This window comes from Ornithodoros turicata, chromosome 1 (genome assembly GCF_037126465.1).
Source record: "Ornithodoros turicata isolate Travis chromosome 1, ASM3712646v1, whole genome shotgun sequence".
In the NCBI taxonomy this organism is placed as follows: domain Eukaryota; kingdom Metazoa; phylum Arthropoda; class Arachnida; order Ixodida; family Argasidae; genus Ornithodoros; species Ornithodoros turicata.
In genome coordinates this window covers 93,204,303-93,231,953 of record NC_088201.1, presented here as the reverse complement: position 1 = coordinate 93,231,953, position 27,651 = coordinate 93,204,303, and the positions used below count along the sequence as shown (strand labels likewise).

Below are 27,651 nucleotides of genomic sequence, written 5' to 3'. Positions count from 1 at the left end.
CCCCCTTTTCCCTAAAGTTTCCCTTTTACTACCGTAGTTTATTATATTACACTGAGTTAGGATACGCGATATATTTGACAAACGGGTAGCTGCATTAATGACTGACCGAAAGAGCCTTAACCAAGAGTCACTAAACTATAATGGCAATCACGATAGATGAGAATGAACGGTGGCAAATTATTTAGGCGGGCGTCGTACTTTTGTCGTAAGAATGTTTTCGTTGATATAGAAACACTTCCCGCAAACCCTCTTGCAACATTAAAAACACTGACCTCAAATACTTGGCTACGGACGAGGCACAGACGAAGCAGATCCAAAATCTGCTACTCAATATGGCGGCAACAAATATGGCCGCGGCCAAATCGGCAGGCTGCGAAGTTTCTACAGGCTGTTCACGAGAGGAATTCCTGTTCTTTGGGCACAATCTACACTGTACTTAAATCAGATAAGCACGCTGTTGAAAACACTTGTTTAAAAAAAATTGCAGTTGCCAGGGCGTTTTGCTTTTCCTCAATGTTTTACCAGTATACCTCAAAGCCTGACCTTGAACCTACACACTCGGTCTGCCGAAGTGAAGTGAAGTGAAGTGAATTTGGGGAACTCACTAGACCGCTGGTTTACTTTCTGCCGCGTCCCTCTAAAGCAGTGATGGCCAGTAGTTAACTACATGTAGTTAAACTACTAGTTAAACTACCAGATTGTAGTTAAAAAGTAGTTATCAACTACTTGCACAAATGTAGTGGCAACTACTAGTTAAACTACTATTTTAAGTAGTTAACTACAGTAGTTAGGTTACTGAAGGCGCGAACTACTTCCGATTTTGCCGCAAGCTTTACGGCACGATTGTGCTTCCGACTTTTACCTTGAGCTACTTGTTTGATAAGAACGGAGGTGCAGAGCAATTGTGTCGTGCATGTGTACTAAATCTTCACTTTTAATGCTTGTCTAGCAGTGTTGCGGATTTAACGAGTCAAATCGGATTTAAATCAAATCCATGTTTTTCGGAACACCGCAAATCAAATCCAAATCAAGTCCGGATTTAAACTTGAGGTGACAAATATCATTTTAAATCCGGATTTGTTTTTGGTGTGCTAAATAAAATCCTGTTTTAAATCAGGATTCATCAAATCCGTCAACGAATCCGGGGGCTAAAGTTCCCGAAATAACTGTAGCATGAAGCTGACCATGTCTACATGGTACAATTACTGAATGCATTCGCTGGATAAGACCCGCGACATGGTATCAACACATATAAACCTCACCTGCAGCGAAGAGTATGAACAGCCAACATAGCGATGGAAGGTTGACACTGACATTTTATTTTCACGTGGATGTCGGAGTAACATATTTGTCAAATACGCTTACTCGGCACATATGATAAAGCCAACTGCATGCCGGGAATTATGTTGTGTTATATGTGACGGCTGCGTGCTGCACACCGCAGTTGTGTTATAACAAACTCAGTAGTACACCCGCCCAACATGCGTAAGCAGTCTTATTCTCTCAAGTTCTTGTTTAGAAAGACCAGCTGCTCCAATGTAGCTTGGTGCAGCCTATTTCTTTTCGCGGTCTTGATCAGGCTGGCTGCAGAGAGCACTTGTAGAACTGCTCCAGAACTTGCAGGTACTGCAAATACATGTTTCGCTACTTCCGAAAGCAGCGGGTAGCGGGCCACTGCGGACATCCAATAGCAGAGAGGGGAAACAACATCGTCCTTTACTGTACACTCGCTTAAATAGAGGATTTCGTCATTCGTTTTTGCGGAACGAGTTCTGCGGTGGCACCAAGTTGACCATAAGCAAGCCTCTATGAAAAAGAGCAACCAACATTCACATTCCTGTTCCAGGACACAATTACCTCATACGACTGGTTCTCATGTGGACATTTCGGGACTTATTTTAGCAAGCTCTGGGACACCAGAACGCGACATCAGTCGCAGTTCAGAGCCAATAAAACACACAAAATACGTGTATGGTAGTCCTTTTCTCTAACATACATTGTCTGAGCTCAGTGGACCAGTGGTGCGCTTTCTCCAATGCGTTCCATTTCTAAGAAATTATAGAAAGCTGTGATACCGTTGTGAATTAGACATCGAACTGCCCATGTGATTATGTGTGAGAGTATTACATGACGTAGCTTTAGTGCTCGGAAGAGAAGATGGCTATAGGCCTTAGAGGTGGTCTGTCTGACAGACAAACCAGCTCTTAAACTTGAAGCAGTCTACAAACAGTGTCCGTAGACTGCTTCACGCAATAAAAAAATCGTGGCATTTCTTTTTAAACTAAACACAACTTTTAGCGGGACATTGGGAACCCAGATGGCGGGATGCAAGGTAAGCCATCTCAAATCCAAACACTTTTTAGACCTTCTCCTCATTAAGAGTCGCATTGCATCATGTGTAAACATATGTGAAATGCAACTCAGCCAAATGTCTTGTAAAAACGTAATTACAGAGACGGCCTCAGATACGACTGACAAAGAATCTGCCCGCCGTGAACGTCAAATTTCGTAGCAGTCAAAATCCAACCATTTCCCTTCAGGAGCTTGACCAAATACACATCCGATTCCGTCGAAGAAAAAAAAAAACGTGATTCAATCCAAATCCAAATCATCTGCCAAAATTGTGATTCAATCCAAATCCAAATCGTCGCCATATTTTCCCCGTAAACCAAATCCCAAATCAAATCCACGAGCCCTTTGATGGATGTAAATCAAATCCCCGGATTTAAATCCGCAACACCGTTGTCCAGTGAAGCCTCATTTGCTGTGAAATAATTATGCAACTCAGCTTATCACGTAGGCACAGAAAGAATCCCGCCGCAAGCTTTGTATTTCACGGTCGTAGCAGTGGCTTGAGCCGAAGTTTATCATTGATTCTGATTCATATTTAGGAGTCCAAGAGCACTGCAAGGGATTGGTGTTGATGGACAACATTAAGTAGTTATAGGTGTAGTTAAACTACATTGCAGTAGTTAGAGAAGTAGTTTTAACTACTCCCCTGAAAAGTAGTTGAACTACTAGTTAAACTACTCCATCACGAAGTAGTTAGTAGTTATAGTTAAACTACTGTAGAAGTAGTTAGTGGCCATCACTGCTCTAAAGTGCAAGTATCACGCGATGAAGGTGACAGTAAATTAGTCCGTGTGTCAGTGGCGCTAGGTTTTTCGGTTACAATGGCGCGTTACAAAGTACGGTATACGGTATATGCTGGATGTGTGGATGCTACCCCAGGGACGTTCGCATCCAGATATATGGACGATTGTGGTATGTCGAACCCCACACAACTAGACGTCGCCGAGAGAGATTACGCAGCCATCCAAAATAAGGTCGAGCCGTGGTTCGTCCGTACACCCCAAACCAGAGCGCAATGCGTCACTGTGTGGCAACCGTCGTGAGCTCGACAGCACACTGTGACCAGCCTGAGTGACGTACCTCCCGCCTTACCCGGGCACTGTGGGTTGAGGATACAGCTTGAGCATCCTTCAGTAACCTATGTATATTGCGTACTGGATGGAGCACATACTGAAAAACAAATATTTAGGGGCACGTTTATTAAGTGTGCAATGGGTGCTCAACAAGTAAAATGTTTGTAATTGTAACCCAGAATAATCAGTGTTCTGGCTCGACAGTTCGTATGAGTGGCGCAGCCAGAAAATATTTCGGGAGTGGTTATATGGGCACATTACATGGGGTTGGGGATTCCTCCTCGTTTCTCTCACCCAAATGCACCACCAAAGGTATACAATTTCTTGAGCAGGACGCTTTGAACCCCTAACGCCCCTGACCATGGCACTTGTTCGTATATATACCGAGCATAGACACGCACTCTAAGAAAAAAAGGGTGTGAAAAAGTGGTAAAGTCTATATCTACCACCTAGGTCCGCATAGCGTCTTATACAGGGTGTTTCCTTTTATCTGCAACAAATTTTCATTGAAAGGGGAGTTGCTTAGAGTGGTTTTACTGTTGCTATTTGATTACTCGACGGGGCTGCTACGGCTTTCTGTGCGGTAAGTGAGGGCGGAGATATCGACGTCACCGTCGCTCTTTTGGCGATCACTTTCTGTTTCCAGCGGGCGGTCGAGGTGAAATACTCAGGTCTACAGCACGCGCTCAGATTACTTTAGTTCCTCATCAGTGGTTCGAGCGGATTATGTGGTTACCAGGCTTTAATATTGCAATCGCAATGCGCTCCCTAAAGTTGATAATTAAAAATTTGATTAAAATATCTGCGTTAATTAGTCCCCTAGTTGAGCAAATAATTGATTTCGTAGTAGCAGCCCCGTCGAGTAACCCAATGGCAAAAGTAAAACCGCCCAAGGCAACTTCCCTTTTTATGAAAATGTGTTGCAGATAAAAGGAAACACCCTGTATAGGTTGCAAAAGGGTGGTAAAAGCAATTATCATGCATCCAAATTGCTACAAAAAGGTGTACGCTCACTTCCCTCACCGAATGACAAGCGGCAATCCTATATCATTCGTGTGTAGCAGGTAGAACTTTGCAACCTTTTAGGCGCAACATATGCGACAACTATTACCTCCTAAAAGGTGTAACTGCTCCACCCTTTTTTCTAAGTGTGCGTTGAAGGCCAAGAGATACTGATAGGTTAACTGAACGTACGCTATGAAGAACTTTTTGGATGTGCGAACTTTGCCCCCCATAAAAAAAGCCAAGTTTTGGGTCATCCGATGTTCCATCTAGACACCATTACTCATCTGCATTGAGAAGTGCTTCCATATCGGTATGAATGCAGTTTCCAACCGAAGCTCTGAACGACACATCGAACCCTAAATGGTTTCACTGCCCCATCCTGCGTCCCTCCCATCAAAAATATCGCAGAGATCAACATCACGAGAGAAGGCAGCGGCTCCATTACTCCATGTTGGCTTTCATCGCTTTGCACCGACGTTACGACTTCGTCGCCACAGCAGTAGCCCATCAAACTGGACAGACGGAACCGGAAATGGGTGCATCCACTTGATGACGTCATCTATCGGCGGACTTGGACCTGATCTTTCCCATTACGCAGAAAAGGAAGAGAAAGCTATAGAGCGTCAGTTAATGGTCGGTCTTCTGACACGAGTTGTAATCCGTGGCTCAGATCCCCCGGGATTATTCGGAAACGTGGTCTCCCAGGATCCACGCGCGGTAAATCACGCGCTTTTTTACAATTTAGGTTTTCCATACCTCTACGACTGCAATCCTGCTTGGTGTTATTGGCCAGTCATTGGGGGCATTATCTTGCGCCCTTTTTCTTATCCTTTCCAGATTTTTTTTAAAGCTAAGAGAGCAGCATACGTTGAGTTATACTAGCAAGCGGATGACAAAGGGTACGAAAGGGGTACGTAACTACGACATGATTACCAATTCCGTAAAATTAATGAACTCTTCAATTAGAGAATTTCGAGCATTGTGGTTATATATGGCGCTCTCTTTTCTTATGATTTACAATCTTTGTAAAAACGTTGTGTGAGCAACTTAGATTGCGGTATACGGCAGGGGGGACATTCTCTCGAAGATGGTATACTCATATCTGTAAATACAAGATAACTAATTCTCTAATATTCATTAATTAACTACTTAATTAGGCAATGTCGAGCAAAATCATCATAGCAGAATGGGAAACAATGCTCGTTGAAAGCAATTATAGTAAAAAAGAAATACAAAAACCTGAAACATGCACGAATCCTGTTCTTCTACGCGGCGCCGAAGTATCATAAACTTAATTTCTGTTTCGAGAAGTATTTCGTCTCGACGTGCCCAATCTGCCACACGTCTGGAATGTTCTCGAGGGTCGCTTTCCGCATCTTCTCCACAGCTGCTGGTAGTCTTTCAACGTGGCGCGGGAGCGGAGACGGCCGTTGTTGCTAGGAGACGGACGTTAGAACCCTCAGTGATGTCAGCTCTTCTTGGAGAACAAGAATTATTTTTCAAAGTCAAGGAAGCGTTTAGTGTTCGCTCGTGGTATTCATGTTTTCCGTACCGAGCCTTTGAGCGACTACCATCTACTCTTTGAAAGTCTAGCATTTATGGTCTTTGCTTCCTGTGGACGAAGAACACAAAAGCATCGTATGCCCAACGAGCTCAAGACTCCCGATACCGTAATCACAGCTGCAGGCAGTTGAAATTGCAGCTGGCCTGTTCCTGTTCAGGGGCTGCCTCTGGACAGGAGCCGCCGATATTTCGAACAGAGACATTCTCTGTTCGAAATATGGGCGGCTCCTGTCCTGAGGCAACTCCCTTCGTATTTCTCTACCGGTTCGCTGGATTTCTACCCATCTATGCGTGTACCAAGAGCTATCAGCCCCATAAGCAGCCATTCGCATCAAAATTGCTTGTATGTGTGAAATCGCCTCATCCGTTTGCATGAACTGGAGGAAATCGCGACTTTATACTTCGACACAACAAAGCAGAACAGTCTTAGAAAAAAGGGTGGATCAGTTACGCCTCTTAGGAGGTAATTGTTGTCGCATATGTTGTGCCTAAAATGTTGCAAAGTTCTACCTGCTACGTCACTCTTAGGAAAAAGGGTGGAGCATTTGCACCTTTTATGAGGTAATAGTTGTCGAATATGCTGTGCCTTAAAAATTTGCACAGTTATAACTGCTACCTCACTCTCAAAACGTAACATCACCGCATAGAACGTTGTCCCGCTTCTGATTCGACGAGCGAGGGGGGTGTACGCCTTTTTCCAGGAAATCGGGTATATAATAATTTCTTTTATCAGCCTTTAACAAACCCTTTATCAAACGCTATGCTGACCTAGGTGGTAACCATAGTAGTTGCAGCCTTTTCACACCCATTTTGAGTAAGGGAGAATATGTCGCACAAGCATTCTTTGCTCAAGATTGCATTCGGCAGTCTTCGCCCCCTTCACCATACAGGGTATGAACGGTGCGCAACCCCTTCCTTTAGGCAAATGAAGAAACAGCTGCACACGAGGAGGAGATGCCAATAGAACAAGCAGGTGTACTGCATAATACGCATCACTCATTCCCCATAAGATGTTTTACGTTGCGTAAATTCCCATTTTGAGCGTGGATTATGCTCTTGGAAGAACGCGAAGCATTGCCGGCCGTATTCATGGGAAATACGCTAATTGGCGGCGGGAACCCAGCTCTTCTCCGCTGGCTATGCCATGGTAGCGCTCTTCACATCTGTGACGCTCGCTGCAAAAACCGCTTCTTTACATGTCCCTTGCTTATCTTCCGCCCCTCTTCCTCCAGCTCTTCTGCTGGTGAAGAGCTCTTGTTGATTCATCGGGGTGCCCTGGAGGTCTCGTTTGCGAGCGTGCTTCCTGCTCCATGCGGGGACACGATGATCAACTTTTCGTTCTTACGTAATAGACTACGTCCGATAAGTAAATCACTGTCGGTGCTTCGTCGCCCTCACCGGCGCGAATGCCAATCGACGCGTTTATTTAGAACAGGAGCATGCAAAAGGGCTTTCATGTGCTGCCCCGTGACGTCTGAAGCGCGGGAAATTCAAATATAAATACATCAAACATAAAGGAAACGGAAATGCACCCATTTATTCCCTGCTACGGAATAACGAAAAGTTTAGCATCGGACCCCTGGTCCCGTATGGCGGACTGAACATGGCGTTCGTTATCGTTATTATAGAGTTTTAGTAGATCGTTTTTGCATCTCGGATACGATACCCGGTACGGCGTTGGGGTCATAGCGCATGCACGGCGTTATCGGAGCTCGGCTTGCACATCGCCGGTACTGATCTCCTCCAGCATTTCCGTACCGCGTTTGGCTACTATATCGGAGAGATCACGCGAGGTCCCACGAAAAGAAGAAGAAGACTAGGCCAACTACGCGAGAAGCAAGATGAAGGTGCTAAATTTGCCACGGGGGAGCGCTACGACGTTAATTAACCTAAAGTGCTTGAATAGAAGTTCCCGTTGTGTACACAGAGGGAGCTTGCATAAAGACACACTAAATTAACCGTACCGTCTGCTTGCACTGTGTACTAAAACGCCAACACTGTCGGTCTTGCGTATCGTGATATCGTTTTCGAATAATCGTATCGTGTGTAGTATCGGGACGTTGCAAATTGGTTAGCTGAAACTCGCTTGTTTCTAAGTTAGCGCGCCCCTAACGTTACGCGACGGTACTTGAAGACTCAGCAAGCTGGAAGTCAAATAAATGTCGCAGCTGGAGGTCGCGGGAGATATGGTGACGAGATATGTAGATATGGTGAGGAGACGAATTGCGGGGTAGGTCTGCTACGGAATAAGAAAAAGTTAAGCACAGGTCCCTCCCCTCAGTTTTTCTCCTAAAGTCCCAGCTCATCAGCACGCTTGTCATCCTTTAATCTATTCCAATAGCATTCTTTAGCTATTGTTTAAACCTGTTCAATGTTCGCAACGTCTTCTTGTCGATAGTGGATCCATATACGTAGTCTCATCGCAGGAATTCCTTGCCACATACCACTACTGAACACTGCAAAATATTGAAGTAGCCGTGATATGTTACACACGGTACCCATCTGCCTAATTTACCGTACGGCGGTCTTTCGCTAGCAGGATCGCAAACTGCGAAATTCAAGAGCGCTCGAGTAGAATGAACGGAAGGTAAAACGCGAATCATTAAACCTCATCTGTCATCTCGTACTAGGATAAGAGAAAGGTGTTCCCTGCTATCTGAGACGTACCCCAACCAAGATTAAACGCCAATTCTCGCAAGCAGCCCGTCCCGTAGTGGGACGCGCGCTGTACTGGCTTCCGTGGATGATTAACAGGAACCACACAGCCTGGGTATGGCCTCTGACGGCATCAGTATTGAATGAGCCTCACCATTCAGTTGTCATTTTCGCAAACATTTTGCACGCTAGCTTCAGCGCTCACGAAACCGCCATGGTACTACGCAAAATGTAAATATGCTGCGCGTGATACTACGCCTAGTGAAGCCTGAAACAGGGTTCACTAGGGATCCTTGTCTGCTTTTTGCCGGAGCTGTTTGGTGAGTTGTTCTGCGCACACAACCGACGGAGCGTTGGCACAAAAACGGAAGTAATAAGGATTCACCCTTATATACACCTGGGCTGCAGGCTTGCTGCCCCATTGCTTTTTCCACCAAATGTGTTATGCACAGAAAAAAAAGTGGTTTTGGGCATTTGGTGCTAATGGGCACGAGCCCATAACCACACTCTTAAAACATAGCTTCACCACATAGCGCGCTGAAGGCCAACCATTGTACAGAGTATTACCTGTATCACTCTTGATTTGAGGAAAGCGCGGGACACACGGCTCTTTGTGACAATTAACATTTCTGCATAAGTGCCACAAAAAGGCGTACGCCTACCGTTTTAAACAAATCAGGGGAGACAACGATGTTACTCGGGTTGAAGTTGGCTGGAGTAAAGGTTGTTCTTTTCTCTCACTTTAATCCCCGTGGCTTGCTAGTTGTCGGTGGATGATGACGGTTGAGTTGTAGGTTCTCGACAGCAGGCGATCTTCAATACTCGGTAACAGGTTTATTTACAGCAATGGATTTAAGTAGACAAAATTTACATGTTCTACATGTCCTAGTCACTCCGAAGCTCCGAGCAAGTCCGTTTGCTACAGAGTCCGCAGGCGAAGTCCCACCATTTTTTCCCCAAACTCCCCCGCTCTCTCCGTTGTTTTTCGTCCCCACGATGCCCTCCTTTCACGCGACTCATGTTACGCACTCAGCAAAATAGAACAAAACCACGCCCCTCGCACAACAGTTAGCTCCGTCTGACCAAACATCTTCGACACTCAAAATGTATGGCCTCCTGTCGTCCGCCACAGACACGTGCGAAGCACTCCAAAGTGTTTCGGCGCCAGAATCTGCCTACTGCTTCGAGACCACATGTGTGGGAGGAAGGACGGCAAGCCCTCAAAGTGGCCAGTCATTTTCTACGAAAGCGCGCGGGGACACACACACGTAAAAACACAAAATAACGAGCCCATTCTGTCTCAAACAAATTTCCACATTACAGCTAGGATCGTGCTTTGTTGTGATGTTCATTTTTAGGAGTGCAGCCTTAATTAATAAATAACCCTTTGTTTTTGTTTTATAGCGACGTTCCTCCTCCGGCTACTCCTCATGCGATAACCACCGTAAGACAGGGGAGTACAAATGGCATGGTTTTTTGCCATCTGTCTTTCTTTGCTTTCTTTTATCACCTTCGTGTTTCTCCCTCTATAATTAAAGTTGTGAAACTACATGGAGTGAGCTATGTATTCGGCAGCTTTTCCCGTTCTTTCCGATTCCCTATACGGACTCGTGCGTATAGCTCGCAACACTTGTACTTGTTTACTAGTCCTGAAGTCGTCAGCAGAGTGGAGTTTTCGTATTCATATAAAACGTCACGCATGCCATAATAAAAGTCAGCAGTATTTGTAACACCGGAACGACACGCCCGACTTTAAAACACGCGTTGTGAAGAATTATTCCTTTGCTTTCTCTTGCCCCATTTGAATTCGATGTGTTTAGGTCTTGTCTTTCTTATTGCACTTGTACCTTAATTTCCAAATGAACGTACAGAAAAGCACATCAGCAGCACAAAAAAAGCAAAAACACGTTAGCAGCTCATGAAGAGCACAACTCACCGTGAGAATGCAGGGCGAAATTGGTACGGTTATCATCACCAGTCTTGGTGGATCAGCTAGTAGCGTGTCCACCAACTGATCCATTTACTCTACAAATCAGTAATTGTTGTCACGCACTTATCTACCAGTATCGACGATCATACCAACAAACAGGCGAGAGCACCGAACGACCCAAACAACCGTCGAGAATCGCCGCAGTCGCCACCGGCAGAGGAATATCCCTAATGTTTACTCTATCTCGCCAAGGTACACACGCTATTGCCTTCGGATTAGGTCAGCTCACTTCGCAAAGAAAAACACGTTGTCGAGGAGTCGTGTGTGTCGGGCCCAGCTCCAATCGCTCGCGTGTATCCCAAGGAATAAGGCACGCTTATCCATCTCCTTTTGATGGTACGCGTGGCTTTCTCGCTCCGCTTCGGGATTCCACTTCTCCCTCCCCTTCATTCGAGGAAGAGAGCGCGTACTGCTATGCTTCGTTTATCGATCGCGTGCAGCGCGGGTCAGAGTCCGCCACCACGAGAACCGGGGCTTCGTACCTCTTATTCCCTGCAGCGTCGAGCAGCGGGAAGACGGCGAGCGAGGTTGACGTGGCGTCGCCCTTCTCTACCCGCTTCCCTTTCTTTTTTCTTTTTTTTTTGTTCTTCCCTTCCGTGTCCCGCGGGCTGTAGCCATTTCTCTTTCGGCTCCTTTTCACAGGACATCACGGTTCAAGATAGCACTTCTGTGCCTCGGACACGGCTCGGTTCATATATTATGTTGTGTGCTCGGAAGATAGAGCTTCTGTGGGTCACTCACTGTGGCGGCAATACAAGGAGAACGCAACAGGAAAATGGGGAGTGTTACGGAGGCTGAGGAAAACCGTTTTGTGGAATAGCGAAGGTGAACAGGAATATGGTATTATGCTAGAAAAAAAAAAAAGCAGGAAACATTTTCTTCCTATCTGTGTGACAATGTTGAGCTGAGATATTAAGCTTTGGAGTCTTTCATGCTATCCCTTCCAGTTTCTGTCAAAATGGCCCGTTTTTTCTTTTTTTTTTTTTGCGAGCTTTTTACTGTTACTTTCGCTGCCATCGTTTGCTCAGCCGGTAGCGTGTCCGCCTGCTGATACCAAGATTGCGGGTTCAAACCAGGCCGAGGACGGTGGGAGATTGGTAGAAGGGCACAAGTTGCTCAGGCACGCCGACTTCCGCGAGGGACGCTAAATACGGTGTGCCGTGTGTCCAGATTTCAGCGACGGGATAGCTCCTCAATATCCCTGTCAGTCATCATTAATTTGAGCAAATTCGGCACGCTGTTGACATTGGTGGGGTAAAAAAATTGGCCTTTACCTGGAAAATTTCTGAATTTTTGTTTGCAAAAATTTACAGAATTAAACTTACGTTACGTCACATGACATTCCCACAAGGAGGTGAAAAAAACCTAGTAAGAACAAATGTCTTTGACTGCATTATTCTAGGTGGTGTGTGTGTGTTTTTTTTTGTAGATTATTATTATAACACAATTACACGTTTTCTAGGATACACTGTATGCAGGTTATACAACACTCAATCTGATCTCAGCAGCCGCTCGTACGACGCCTCTCTGCTTGTATTATTTTACGCCATCCCTTGTCTTTTATGTAAGCAATTACCGTAGCGTTATATGGCGTTGGCTAGCTCCACCAGCATGTTGTTGTGATAACCAATATACTTTCGTGCTTTATCCGATTACAGTATCGCACGTGCTGATCGCACTGTATTTTTCACTGATGACTGACTGATTCTACAAGTGAGCGGAGATGAATTGAGAAGGTTAAGTACGAATAAAACTATAGACACCTCCGTGGAACTTCAGAATTAGTACGTTTCGCCAGCCGATGAAGTGCACATTCTGCAGGAACGCTCGTCGATATAACTGGATGCTTCTAACCATTATTACTACCATAGACATGAAAGCGTTTCTATTCCTCGTCTTTTTGAAAATTTCCTCCTTCGAAAGCTTGAAAGTGTTATTTGATGTAGGATAACATGCAAGGGTTCCCCTTCGACGACATAAATTTCCATTGCTGCAAAATGAGCGAAATAACACACGACAGCACAGGGCGAGTGTGGATGAGTGAGTTCATGTCGTGTGCTATTTCGCCCCTTTTGTCGCAATGCACTGTCCAAACCGACTACCCCAACTATCTACGCTGAGGACATACCTTTGTGCAGCCATCAGTTCCAAATTTCGAATATAGTCGTAACCACACCCAAGGTGCTTCTCCGAGGGACCCTTCGATGAACCGCTCTTCCGCACATACGTTCAAATTTATCGCATTTGCTCCCTAGCTTTTTCCGTCTTCTCTGGAGGCATCCCAAGCGTAAGATTTATCCCATTGCGTTGACCCCTTGCAGAACGCCAGCGTAAAGCACGTGTACTCGACCAGTGGTCGATGTAATCGTACGAGACCTGGACGATTCGCTTCCGGCGGGCGTCGAGGCCCACTCGGGTGGCCGGGTTTATCCCATGCGGAAGCGGATTCTATCCAGGCTGCTTATCAGCGCTGTGCACGACCCTAGCATGCCCTGCTCCACAGAGAACGAGAGTTTTATGCGGCTGGCGCTGGCTTCACGGGTCATTCTTTCAGCATGTCGCTGTACGAGTTGTGACGTACCTTTACTGAGGACTGTACAGGTTAGGGAATTACAAGAGTTGGTGCTATAAGTTTGGATTGGCAGTGACAGGATAAATTTGCTTGGAGGTGCATTGATCGCTCTGCTTTTGTATATACCGTTATTCTTGAATCAATGGCAGGAAGATGTTCGGTTGCGTATGATATAGATATTATATTTATTAGCACTCGGTTTATTTTAAAGACAATGCTAGACAACATCTTCTGGCTGTAGGATATAAGACAGATCGAAAGATCGAAATGAAACAAGCAGTTGCACGTATACTTAATCAACACGCATAGTACACTCTCCAGCATTACCAAGAAATATCCGAGCAGTATGCATCTTGCTTAATGAGTGCACGATTCCGGCCAGGCGATTCCGATCATTCGAAGGTGTCTGGACGCCAGCAATTCGCTGGTAGCGTACAAGTGGCTTTCACACGCCGTGTTTTGCGAGGGACGGCAAGTACGATGTGTATCGTACTGAACATTCGGCGCACGTTAGAGAATCTTCAGGTGAGCAAAATTAATCCACGGACCGACCAATGTGGCGTCGCTTTTGATCACAGTTGCCTAGCAACATAACTACAGGGTGTTAATGAGCCTAGGAAGGAGGACTTGCTTTCGGCGCAAACGACAGAGTTTAGCGCATTCCACGATCAGACTTTTTTTTTTTTAAGTTCCGTGTTAGCGCTGCGAAGCAACTGTGGCTATGAGCGGCGTACAGACGTGGACAGATTGAGAGAGGACAGCAGGAAGGAGTGGGGGACAGGGGGGTTAGTATGCGTCGTGGGCCGACTTCTGGGGAAACTGCCGACATTCGTCTGGAAAGTCTTCGGAAAACACAGGGAAAACTTCAGACAGCACAGTCGGTGACAAGATTCGAACTCGTGTCACCTCCCAGTTTTGGCGTTTAAAGCGATCATCCTAACCGCTATGCCACGGGAGCTGGTTGGATCAGATGTGCAGTGAACAAAAGAACGCTGACAACAATTGACTTCAGGCGTAGGGATGTGAACGTGTAGCCTGTGATGAATTGTACTCTGACACGGTAAAAACAGCGCTTATACGACACTGACTGAGATGTTTTTAACTTATGTCTTATATATAGGGTGCTTCCGAAGAACAGGGACGAAAGTTTTATAAATTGAAGGTTAGCTTTTACTTGAAAAGATGCATTGAATACACGAATTACACCTATAAAAGCGTCTGCTCGTTCTGGTGGTTATTGTCGTGCTGAAGATTGGGAGGTGGTTGGTTGGAATAATATGTGCCGTGCAGTCTGATGTATTTTTCCTGGGTGTTGCCGCAGACTCTCCAGACGAATGTCGGCTCTTCAGGTTGGCCAAGGATGCATTATGTCCCTCCTATCTGTGTGTGACTGTAAGCCGTACATAATACCGTTTGACGAGTCAGTGTTAATGAGCTCTCATAATTTCCTTAATTCATGAACGGGTCGGTGGTTCAAATTAGAAAGTCGCAGAGTGGAGTACTGCAATCTGAAATCTGCAAAAAAAAAAAAAAAAAACAGAAGACGTAGCGAGCTTTTGTGCTGCAGTAAGGAAGGGACAAAAAAGCAAAATATGCTCGCGTTCGATGGAGTTCCGTTCTACGTGCGACCGCTTTTTCATCTCCCCTTCGCTGTATCCTAGTCGCTGATCCTTTCTAGGTGCTGCACTCGCGCTTTGTGTTGCTGCCAAAAGTGTCGCTATCGCGCATCTTTCTATTTGCGAATTCAGCCGATGGTTTTCGTGCAGTGCCGTGTAGTGTGCCAGCGAAGATTTGCCTACAAACGAACGAAGACCGATCAGAAGGTCCAATGAGACGCGACGCACGTTGGATTTGAGCGGTCGTGTAACATCCACTCGAGCCAATGCAACCAACGGAATTCGCCATATGTCTTCGTTGCCTCGCTCTACTTTCTAGATTTGAAGTTCTGAGAACGACAACGAAGATATGCGGATATGTTTATTGCAAAAAGAAAGAGAGGAAAACTCACGAAGATAGGGTTTACCTTTGATGAAAGTATGGCGGGCCCGCCATAATGAAAGTTTTAGGACTCGTCTCAGTTTGTTGACTCCGAGATAGCAATAGTCAAGATACGGATAACGAGCGGTCTAAACGGTTAGCGTAAGTTTAGGAAGATCAGTACGGGATCTTCTGTGGCTCGTCTCAGAGTCAATCATACAATATGCGAATCGCCATTGAGCGAACACAGTAGCGATGGGGAAATAAAGCGGACGTACCGTGGATTTATGAAAATTTCGGCCCGCTTCTCATGGCACATTCTATACCAACTACACCGCTGATTCGCTTTCTTGAGTATCAGACAGGGCAAAAAAGATTAAAATCATCTATTTTGGGTTCCCCGGTTAGCATTTGAAAAAAAAGAAAAAAAGAGAGAGAGAATCGCTTTAAACGGTGACGTTTTTTGCGAACTCAAAGCAATTCGAGGTCGCCCTGACTTCACGTGGCAGATACGGAGGACGTCATGCCGTACGAACCACGGATGAAACGCAGAACAAGCCTCTGTATACGTTCCAGCAATGACAATGTTGGATACACTATGGGAAATATGGCTGTTAAGCTGCTTTTGGACAACGGCGCCAATCAGTTTCAATGATCTGTGACTATAGTACGCTCAAAGTCTAGGACGACGTTCATATCCATCAACACCTCACATTCGGCTGATATTCTCATGCGAGCCTGGCTCATGTGGATGGAAATCAGTCACAGAGCCAGTTACTGCCACATAGGACCGGCGGTTGGTGCTTCGTTAGAATGCAGCGCCAATTAAAGTTCGCGATGCTTTATTTTACTTTTCGTTTCCTGCTCTTTCGAGTATCTGTAAACAGGGCGAGAAAACATGTTTTAAGGTAAAGTATGGCGAAATAGTTCATTGCGGAGCGGTATTTTATTATATAAAGAAAATTTATTACATTAACCTGATGATATATACAGTGCAGTAAATAACAGTGGTATATACAGTGAAGCCGGTTAATATCATACAACGAATGACACTGGTATATACAGAGAAACCAGTTGATAACATAGAATGAATAACAGCAGTATATACAGAGTAACCAGTTAATAACATACAATGAATAAACAGTGGTAGATAAAAAAAGACAGCGAAGAACAGTGCATACAATGAACCAGTGAAGAACATTACATTACATTACATACATTATATACATTACATTACATGCAATGAACCACTGAAACCTATACAGTGCTAAATTAGTGAAGAGAGAGGACTAAGAAGGAAAGATAAGACCAGCTTTCATTTGATGTTTTAACACTGTATGAAGGAGAGTGGTAAGACGACTCAACAGTGCGTGAAAAATATTAAAGGGGCCGTAAACAGGTACAAAAGGTGCACATTTCTTTGTGTTAGGTTATTGAAACTTAGACAGTGAAAACTCCTTGCAATTACTAACGCTCAAAAACGAAAGGCACTTGCATACGGATGAAATATTCACTGCACTCTTTCGCATTTTAGCTCCGCCCCGCGCTCTAACTTTACGTCATTTTGACGTAGCGCTTTCCTCACCAATTACGATGGAGTGTTCCACGTATGATTTTATTTCAAATGCGGAATTGGACTAGATGAACGTGAATTCTCTTCTATTCAAAATCTAAACAGTTGCAGCCTCAAACTGAAAAAGAAATGCGTTTAATTTGTATCATACGCGCACTACGTTTTCTGGGCAGTAGCACGCAGCACACCACGAGCGCGAATGAATATCCGGGACTACAGTTCCGGAATCTTAGGTAGGTGCGCGATGGAACATCTTCGTCATCTTCGAATGGTTCCGACAACTGGGCTGCCGTACTTTGCTTTGAGCCACGCGGCATCGCGTCACCAGCTCGCGTGGTACAGTGGATAGCGTGCTGGCCATGTCACGTCGTGACTGGGAGGAACCCGGGTTCGAATCGCGTCATGTGATAGCAGCCCAACTGTTGACGTTTGCGCCAGCCGGAGATGTTCAAGATGTCATAACGTTGAATTTCGCAACCACGGAGCGCAAAACGTCGTTTCACACAAACAAACTGAGCGCTCCGACTCACAGCTGATAACGAAGTATGTTTATTGGCTGGTAATTTGAAACGTCATGTGCGCAGCACGGCCCCCCGATTGGACGGCAAAACGCTACGTAGCCATGTGACGTATGCGTGGTGGAGAGAGGCTCGCTGGTTACTCATCTTTGAAAGCAGTTATATGGGTCAATGAGCTGGCACGAGCTGAACGAAATGTATATTTGGGTATTATGATCTGCGTTCTCCCATGGGGTATCATTATTTGAGAAATGTTTGGTGGCCTGTTTACGACCCCTTTAAGGAATTTTTCACGGTGAAGACGTTCGTGTCTAGCCACGTCAATGAGAAAGCAGAGAGGTCCGAGTGGTGCAACTCACGGGTCAAAAAGTTTCGCACCTCGCCACGAAGGGATGCTACTGCTGCCAGGACCGGAGGGAACCTCGCACGTCTCACCACCGCCCTGTTACGGGCCCTCCAGAGAACATGAACTCTAAAAAGTAACCAAGCGGCATAGCCGATGCGTTACCGATCGCGGTGCGACACGGAGGGCACCCCACTCTAACGGGCACCGCAACGAGAAACAACGCGCAGTTCGCGATCAGAAACATCTTGAAACCCGGCATTCGTGACTAACCTCCTAAAGCGACGTCCGGGATCCGAACGCCGAAACACCGCTCACGGAGCGGCGGGTTGCTGTCCATCGTGAAAAGCTGGGAAAACCGCGGTTAACGCGGCTCCCAAGCAAAAAAGCACCAGAAATTCGAAGAGCACTCGAAATTACACCTCTACTTAGTAGCTTCGTCGTCGTTTGCGGTGAACTGGTGGTAAAAAACGCATGATACATTGGTGAAAGGCAGTACGTCTAAGTTGGTGCCGCATGCCACAACACAATTGTAGGGTGACACCGCTTACGCGTAAATCTCAGTTATTAGTATGTTGGGGACTATCAGGTAGAAAACTACTGATATTTGGTTGGCGGAAAGACGCTGCAAAGATGTGTCCTGAGACCTCAGCACATGTGGACGTTCCCACATGACGAGTTTCTCGAGAAAACACCGCGCCGCTCCTTGTGGTTTTTTAAAACAAAATACACACATACATGCAGTGGATATCCATTGAGCTCTCTGTGTTGTCCTCACTCTGTTGTGAGACATGTGATTCTAGTAGCAGGCGAGCAGCTTTAAGCTGTAGGTGGGAGCAAGCGCAGCTGTCGTCAGCGAAAGGGGAACAAATGTTCTGCCGTTATCAGGGAGGGTTTAATATGGGTTATGCTGTGAAGTTAGAAACGGAGTCATTTTTCTCGTTCTTCCACAAGGCTGACGCGGAAGCGGCGTTTCACATTGCTTGTTTCCCTGCAAAACGACAACAACAACTTTATTTCGGGATGATGGGTGGGGAGTTTCATGGCCGAGGGCGAGCCTCTACGCCATTGGTGGAGGTGATGCGGGGAATGAAATAATGAGCCCCTTCACAATAAGGATCGAAGTCCTGTGGTGTCCAGAAAGGTGAATAGAGTCTTGAGGGCGGAGCGTTGCTGTGCTGGATGTAGCCAGGGACCAAGCAATTTTCTGAGAAAGGGGGCGGTAGTCTAGCTGGTTGAGGGATGCGGAGAGTACAGGTCGGGATGGTTGGTAGTGTGGGCAATGTTGAAGAATGTTTCACTGCAAAACCCGAGGTCATGTAGGTAAAAATATACACCTGTTACACGTCGTATCTGTGACACACAGGTTCAACTCGTAGTCGTCTGGCCGTAGGGGTGGATCGGGGGGGGGGGGGGGGGGGCAACCGCACCCAAAACATCAATTTATACATTGTATTTCCCTCTCCCCCACTACGAGCTTCGACAAAGAAACCGCCCTCCACCCCAACCGAGGGTCTGGATTCCAAGATCTCTTAATGTGGCTTGGTTGCATACTTTGTGTGTGAGTATGGTTTGGATTTTAGGAAGCTATAGCTGTATCCAACGGGAAGGATGCATGCATATTCTGTCTGTGAGGTTTTATCAACTGAAAGACCTGTAGCAGTTCAGAATATTGTATAAGCATTACTGCGCTTCGCTGAAGGTACAGCAGCGAGAGACAGACGGTAATGTTCCTACATAAAAGCTTCTGCACCTGATATGTACAAGGGTCCTCCAAAGTTTGACCAAAACCTTTGTATCTTTACATACAATAAAAAATTCGAGAATGACCACACTATGCAAATTTTTCAACGTATTCACCGTGCGCATCTAGACGTCGCTGCCATCGCTGCGGCGATGCTTTGATGCCCGTGGCGTATAAAGAAGTGTGATGCTGTAGTAGCAACCGCAGGATATCTTTCTGGAGGGCTTGATTGCTGTGGAACGTCTTTCCTCCAAGATGGTCAAGGAGACCAAAATAAATGGTAATCGTTTGGGGCTGAATCTGGGCTGTAAGGGGCATGGCGCAACACCTCCCACCACATTTCGACCACCTCTCAGTTGTCTCGCGACGTAAACACCCAATTATTATTATTATTATTACATTTCGACCAGGGTTGCCGGGACCAAATTCGCCGCGTGAGGCCGGGTGGTCATGAAGAAGAATGAGCCTTTTTGACAATATCCCGGACCTTTTCTTGCGAATTGCGTTTTACACGGCACCCTTTATCAATGTGGAGTAGTACCGGGCAATAATCGCGACCCCTTGCTCCAAGAAGTCAACATGTATGACACCCCGCATGTCCACAGAAGAGAGTTCTCATGAACAGGGGCGATCCAGAATATCTCTGAGGGGGGGGGGGGGGGTGCTGATCTTCGACAGCATTGTAGTACATTACCTAAGGTCAATTGAAACACTATGTAACGACCGAAATTGAGCGGGGGTCAGGAGGACATCCGAACCCCCACTAGATCCGTCCCTGCCCATGGACTTCCCAGCAGACGGCTGCATCTTGCTTTTTTTTTTTACGGCGGGGAAGCTTTATGCCGCCATTGCGCCGCTCTCTTTTGTCTCTCACGTGAAATGATGCACCCAGGTTTCATCACATGTGATGATTGATTGGAAATATTCGACCCCATCGGATTGAAACCGGTTTACCAGCTGCTCATAGACTGCAATGCACGCTCTCGTTTGCTCATTGGTGAGATGTCGGTGAACCCATCTTGCACGTACCCGTACTTTGCTGAGCAGTAAGTGCTCGTTAACGATCGTCTCCACACTGCCGATACTAATATTACTCTGGGCTGCGATATCCCAAACTGTTACTCGCCGGTTCTCGAGGAGGGCATGCTCAACGCCACCGATCTTCACTGGGGTGACTGCAGTCGGACAAAGATGTCCATATCATTCATTCGTCGCCATATCTCGTCATTAACCAAAGTGTCTACACCATTCGTATACTATTTGGTATCGTTAGTTCCCCATACTTCGCCTGAAATCTTTGCGAAATCTCAACACATGGACCATGAACTTTGTAACTGGCAAGGTTTCTGGGACCACTTCCGAGCCAGTATCCATGACAACTCTAGACTCTCCAACGTTAGCAAAATGGAGTATCTTGTCTCACTCGTATCCGGACCAGCTGCAAGAACCATTGGAGGTTTGACTATCATGGATCAAAATTCTATGACGGCTGTCGATATCTTGAAGACCTCCTGGTAAATGCGCACCTCGACTCCTTATTCGACCTCAAGCCTGTCAGGACCACCGATGACGTTGAGGCCTTGCGCAATTTGCCAGAGGCTGTGACTGTTCGCATACGCAACTTGCAATGCTTGGACGTATACCCATGAACCAGTACGCGATCGCCATCCACAGGTCCATCATACGCAAGATTCCTCAGGAGCTTGAATTAGAATATTATAGGCAAAAGGGCAACTGCTGCTGGAACCGCTGCTGGAGCCACCAATGAGGCTGCTGGGAGAAACGCTCGCTTGACCGCCCTTTTGAAATTTCTTGAGACCGAAGTTGAATGCCGTGAGCAGCTTCGACCGGACGTGGTCCGGTCGCATTATGCATCGCTGTTCCACAGCTACACAGACACACTGGACGCCGCTGCTACACATGTTTCATGTGCCGCTCACCCGAGAAGGATTGCACTTCGTCCTCTGAACATTTTATTCAATTCCATTTATTCGACTTTTGGCGAGCAAACGTCTCGGTTAACCTTGAACGACCTTCATACAACCCCAGAGATAAATGCAATCTACACGCTAAGTTTCGTACTGTCTGACTACCGCTTATTCGGACGATGAGAAATTGAAACAAAGGAAAAAAAGATCCTGATCTAGCGGGTACCACATGCCTGCTAAAATCAGGAGGTACAGACATGGGAGGCTGTCCAGTTCTCCTTCACCCTTTCCCGTCCGCATCCCTGTGGGTGAATAGACGAATTGCAAAACTTGTAGCGTTACCTTTTGCCCATAGTACAAGAGCCTGCAGGAATTACAGGACCAATTCATTTTGCATACGTTTTTCTTGGCAGCGTCATATCTTCTGTGTCCCTCTATCAAAATTGCTTGGCCCCTTATCGAATCCAGCCCACCAAAGCTCTGCGCGCAAAGCTTTTTTGAACTTTTTGGACACAATCGGACTTCGATCTCTATTGTGAAGGGGCTCGTTATTTCATTCCCCGCGCCACCAGCAGTGGGGCGGAGTATCACCCGTGGCGATGAAACTCATTCAAACCTCATTCATCATCTTGAAATAAAGTTGTTTTGTTTGTTTGTTAGTTTGTAAGGAAAAAATTGTTGTGAATTGCTCTTTCGTATAATTTAACTTTTATTGTGTGAATCGATATTTGGCGTCGCAAGGGAACCACACTTAGTTCTTCTATACATTATTTCTTCTTTCCACTAAAAATTACTTTTATACGTCGCACATCATGATTTTCACGTATTGTCCCCATCACGCGTTATGATGTTCATCTTCGCCTCCTTCGGCATGCTATGTCATCTTGGGCATGCTTATTCAGGACAGCATTGCCTGTTGAGCTAAAGCCGAAATGTTATCTATCGAGACTGGTGTTGTTTCCTGGGAGGCTAATACCGAATTCAGGTGGTCGTTTTCGTGCAGAAAAAGTACGTGCATGTAAATGGTAATGGTACTGTGATGTCACGCGTAAGATTTGTCTGCGCAGTGTGGCGACATGTTGCACGTGCCGTAGGGTAGGACTGCGGGCAATTTGACCACCTGGGGTTCTTTTGACGTGTGCCGGAAATCTCCGACACACGGTGCTGGAAGCGATGTTTACCTCCCCAACATTGCTACCGCCCTCGGCCGGGATCCATTCCGCGATCTTGAGCTCAGCAAGCCAGCACGTTAGTTCAAGTTCGCTGGTTCGATCCCTACCGAGGGCGGTAGCAATGTGGGGGAGGTAAACACTGCTTCCAGCACCGTGTGTCGGAGATTTCCGGCACACGTCAAAAGAAGCCCAGGTAGTCCAAATTATCCGCAGTCCTACCCTGCGGCACGTGCAACATGTCGCTGTTGGTCGTCTCACGCAACAAGCAACCTGTTCGGCTGGTCGTTCGCGTCCAGCTTCTGCTCGCGAGCATCGAATCCGTGCAGTTTTGGCCAGAGCGATAATCTCGGCGGTGTGGACCGGAGCACGAGCTCTCAAGTTCCACTTTCCGCTCTTTCTCATCGTCCTTTTTACACTTGCTCAACATGACCGCCGTTGAACCTCGCTTTATGTTGGGCGTTAGACAGATTTTTCTGTTCACGGGCGAAGTGTCCGAAGGTAAACAATTATACGTTGTGGACACTGTTTCGCGCTACTCGGAAGATGTGAAATGAATGTGTGTATGTTTCATTTAATTCCGTGTTACCGCCGCGTAGCAATTGTGGCTATGATCGGCGTACACATGGGGACAAATGGAGAGAGGACAGCAGGAAGGAGTGGGGGACAGGGGGGTTAGTATGCGTCCTGTGCCCGCTTCAAGGGAAAATGTGCCGACATTCGTCCGGCCCTCTGTCGGAAAACCCAGGGAAAGCCCCAGACAGCGCAGCCGGTGCGGGGATCCGAACCCGCGTCGGCTCTCAGTTTCGGCGTGAAACGCGGCCACCCTAACCACTATGCCACGGGAGCTGGTAACGTGGTTTGTGGCCATCAATGTATGTTGCGAATATGGATTCTGGCATTGTCATGTATTTTATATGTAAAGTGCTTATTAAAGTGGTTGTCCTGCGTGTCCACCTTGTACGTCAGTTGCATGATTTCCCTCGCTGCCGGTGTTGCCAGTGCGACGCAGTGCTCAGCGATGGTTGAACGCGATTTCGCATTTTTGGTCGACACTGGCACCTTCTAGCATGATCAGCTGGTTGCATCGGAGTCAGCACCACTTGCGCGGTTTTCCTGTACGGGCCCTACAACGGCGCGCTACACTGGCCTACATTCGAACGACCACTTGAATTCACTATAAGTTCGTTCAGCGTATAGATAACTTGATGGGCCAGGAAAAATAATCGGAGTGCGTCTGTTTGACAGCGGGCAGCACCGTGTGCAGCGCTGTCCAATACGCGTGTTCCGATTACTTTCCCCGACGCATCACGTTATCTCCACAATTAGCGAAGATAGCTTCCCTCAACTGCAACTCATTCCAGCGCCAATCGACTTGAAAAGAAACCTCACTCTGATACGCGTCGTCACAGTGACTAATATGCAGGTCTTTCCTAAGACTACCCGGACAGTAAAACTCCGGAGAGCGTAATTTCCGGAGCACATCGCGCGGTTTCGCTGTGCCTCTCGGGATTTTTGCGGGTCGTCTAAATTGCGAACCGTCGGCACAGAAAAATGCAAATCAGAGGGGGCGTTTCGAATATCATTAGTTTTTCACAGAAAAAGCAATAAAGCATAGTACAGGTCTCTATGCGCACATGATATGAAATTCAAGATATACCGTAAGAAACGCTGTCAGTTGAGAGGACGCACGCACCACATAATCCGAGGCGAACAAGAAATTGGCAGACGAATGAAACAAATGTGCAGCTTACAGTATAAATGAAGTAGAGTAAACTTTAACGAATTGCAACACCTATTAAGAAATTACTCGTACAGATTGGGACAAACGTTTACGGAACACTCGAGCGGCGTACTTTTTCTTCCGTGCGACACCCTAGCGTCCGCCGGAAGCGGGTGAGCTAACTTCTTCGGAGCGGTGGAAGCTTGCGCTGTTAGTGGCACATACTGGTGATTCCGGTGTCGCTTGAGCGTGTGTGGAAAGTGGAAGCTTCCGTTGTGTGTCGCTATCAACGCACCCTTCCATGTCTCCAAAACAGTGAACTGAGCCGCTTCAGCCAGCCACTACAGTGTCGCACCGAAGGAAAAAAGTACGTCGCTCGCGTTTTCCGTAACTTTTTGTCCCAACCTGTACCTCTGGCGCACGTCAAAAGAACCCCAGGTGGCCGAAATTATTTACAGTCTTACACTGCGGCACGTGTAGCATGTCGCCATTCGAATGTCGACACACCTTACGTCTTTATACCCCAATTGCCTTATTTATTACTCGTACCACCTTTCCCGCTGGACGAACGACGAAGTAACAACCTGTATGCGGGTTAGACAAATCGCAGATAAATTTCCATGCTCACTAAATTCCAGTCCATTATCCAAGTGTCGACTGATGCCAGCATACGACCAGACCTGCAAGTTTTAACCACAGTATTAAAACGGTTGACACATTGGACTAAATACTTGTGTTGGTATTCTGCGAAGGCTGTATAGTTTGCCTTTATCCCTGCGACAAAGAGTAGGGAAGCTGATGTGGCGTCAATAACGAAAGCTCCATGTACATACGGTGCCTTTCCTCATAACCACGATGCGATATGGACATGTCGCCAAAGGCGAAACAAGGGACGCAAATTACGGTACATCGACTTGACAGCCGTGACAGGACATGGCCGGAGGGGAGCCAGCCGGAGGCACGGCAGCGCCGCCACGGAAACAACGAAATAAAAGGAGCCTTTATGCTGCTTCCACGACTGAAGCCACTTCCGGTTAGACTGCTGGGACGTTAACGGAAGTGCCCTTGCCTCTGCAATGAGCGCGTTAATTACCTGCTGCAGAGTGAAAAATTCAATGACTCAGTCCATTGAACGACAACAGCGCACTTCTGGCTCCCTAACTGGAGTCAAACTCTGTGATTCCGAAACCCTGAGAAACAGAGTCATGGAGTGAAAGCGACAAGTAAAGCGCTGTGAGCTTTCGCGCGCTTTTGCGGTATTCAAGTGACATGAAAGGCTCGACGATGCGTCTCTGTATCTTTTGAATCTATAGTCCCCCCCCCCCCCCCCCGGTGCGGCAGTACTCCCTTCTACATCGATAGACTCCATGAATGAAGGAAAGACGTTCGCCTAAGCAGAAACATCGGTCAGCGTGTGAGTGGAAATTGCTAGAGTTATCGGTGGCGCTCGTTTGGATCGCCAAAGACAGCCTTCTAGTGGGTCTGGTATTGTCACTCTCTCGGACGGCTACGTAATTATAGTGAACGTTGAGACAAATGGGAGGCAGGAGACGAAAGTAGGGGAAGTAACAAAAAAGGGTTTATTAAAACTTAAAAGTTATAAAAGTTAGGGAGGACGTTTACGTTACGGCGGAAGCTCCGCCTTCTTCAGGACGAAATAACTAAAGGCTTCGTCCTGAAGAAGGCGGAGCTTCCGCCGTAACGTAGACGTTGCTCCTGTACCTTTTATAACTTGCTAGTGTTAACAAACCTTTTTCTGTTACTTCTGCTACTTTCTCGGCCCCTACCAGTAAGCATCCTCTCTGGAAATACCACGGAGAGAACAAAAATTCATTCGTTTCAACTCCGCTGGTCTGTAAGACTGCTCTACGAAAAGAAGGTGGTAGGGTATGTGCATGTGGAGTGCATTTCGATGCCTGCTTGGGAAAGCCAACTTAATTGCCTCTTATCCGACATCTGAACGAAGGTTTTCATAGCGATTATTTCCGCTTGGTGGCGAGGGTCAGGATTTCGTTGAAAACGGCACGCCGCTACGCGACTGCTCCAAAAGAGACTTCTCATAATACGCTACTGTTGGTTCTTCTTCTTCTTCCTATTTTTTCTTTTTGAAGTGCTGTTGCAGTGCCTGTATATGTCTCCATCTTGCAGGATATAGACCTGAGTTGTCGAGCAGTTTCTCATATAAAAAGTTTTCGTTCATTAGAGGGTGCACACAATGTTACAATCGTTCGTAAAATCCAGCATGTAAGAGAACCGATCAAGTATAGCAGAATAGACCAACGTAAAAATCTAGAACATGCAGCGAGCTGGTAAATAAATGTTGGGAAATGAGTAGAGTATGGACTCTGTTCGAAATATCGGCGGATCTCGTCCTGAGGTTCTTCTCTTTAGAGGATAAAACTACGAAGTGCGGCTCACGACATACGCGCTCTTCGGCACTCCTGCCGTGGAAAATGTCACACAAATCTCGGACCTTCCTACTGACTGTCAGGAGAACGTGACCTCCAACACAGCCGGAGCTTTGTTTCCTAGCTCTCTCCATGTCATAACGGTACAACTTCCGACATCCTTAAGACACATCCCTTACTCGCGCTCGTTGGTAGCAGCCAAGGTCGTGCTGAACACTGCGAGGGGGTGGGTTTGAATCCTACCACCGGCTGTGCCGTCTGAAGTTTTCCCTAGGATTTCCGACCACGTTTGAGATGAACGTCGGCACAGTTCCCCATGAAGTCTGCCCAGGACGTATACTAACCCCCGGTCTCCCATGCCTTCCTGTTGTCCTCTCTCCATCTGCCCACGTCTGTATGCCGCGTTGTAGTTCACATCTGGAGCCACAGTTGCTTCGTTCGCGGCCCTAACGCGGAATGAACAATCCCTTACGACTTTTTGACTTAGGCACATCCCATTCTCTTCGTTGAGCTTCTAACGCTCTTGCTGGAAAGTAGGAGCCACTGGTTAATGCCGATGCAAGTAGTCACGTCACGCAAATATTTATTGTTATTAATTCTGGACTGTCAGAAGCCACTTAATTGCATAATCCACGTGTTGTAAAGCAGGATAGTATAATGTAGATCACTGCAAAGGACCGGGCTCTCCCCAAAAACCCCAGCCCGGCCGGGCCGTGGGCTCGCTTAGGGTCTTACGGCCGTTTTGACCCCGGGCACGGGCTGGGCTCAGGTCCGATCCGGTCCGAGAATACATCCTTTGCTTACTTCGCAGCTTGAGAAACGTATAAACTTTGCTCAGTCATCCATGGAGTCCTCATAAATCATATAAAAATTTTACCTGTCGGATTCGGAAATATGAAGTATTTCCAAAAATATAAAATTGTAAAAAAATTAAAAACACTTCATTATACGGTGTTACTCGTAATGTGTTATTCGTAATGACCTGTCGTGGCGTGGATGATGGTTCTAAAATTGACTCTATGAGGCATATTAATAGAGTGTAATTTAGGATTCGAAAT

General features: G+C 46.6%; 1 protein-coding gene across 1 annotated transcript in view; it reads left to right on the top strand.

Moving 5' to 3' along the window:
- The window catches only part of LOC135378473 (neuropilin and tolloid-like protein 1), a 758,425-nt gene that overhangs the window by 278,461 nt on the left and 452,313 nt on the right, over window positions 1-27,651 (top strand). The gene's annotated exons all lie outside the window — the stretch shown is intronic.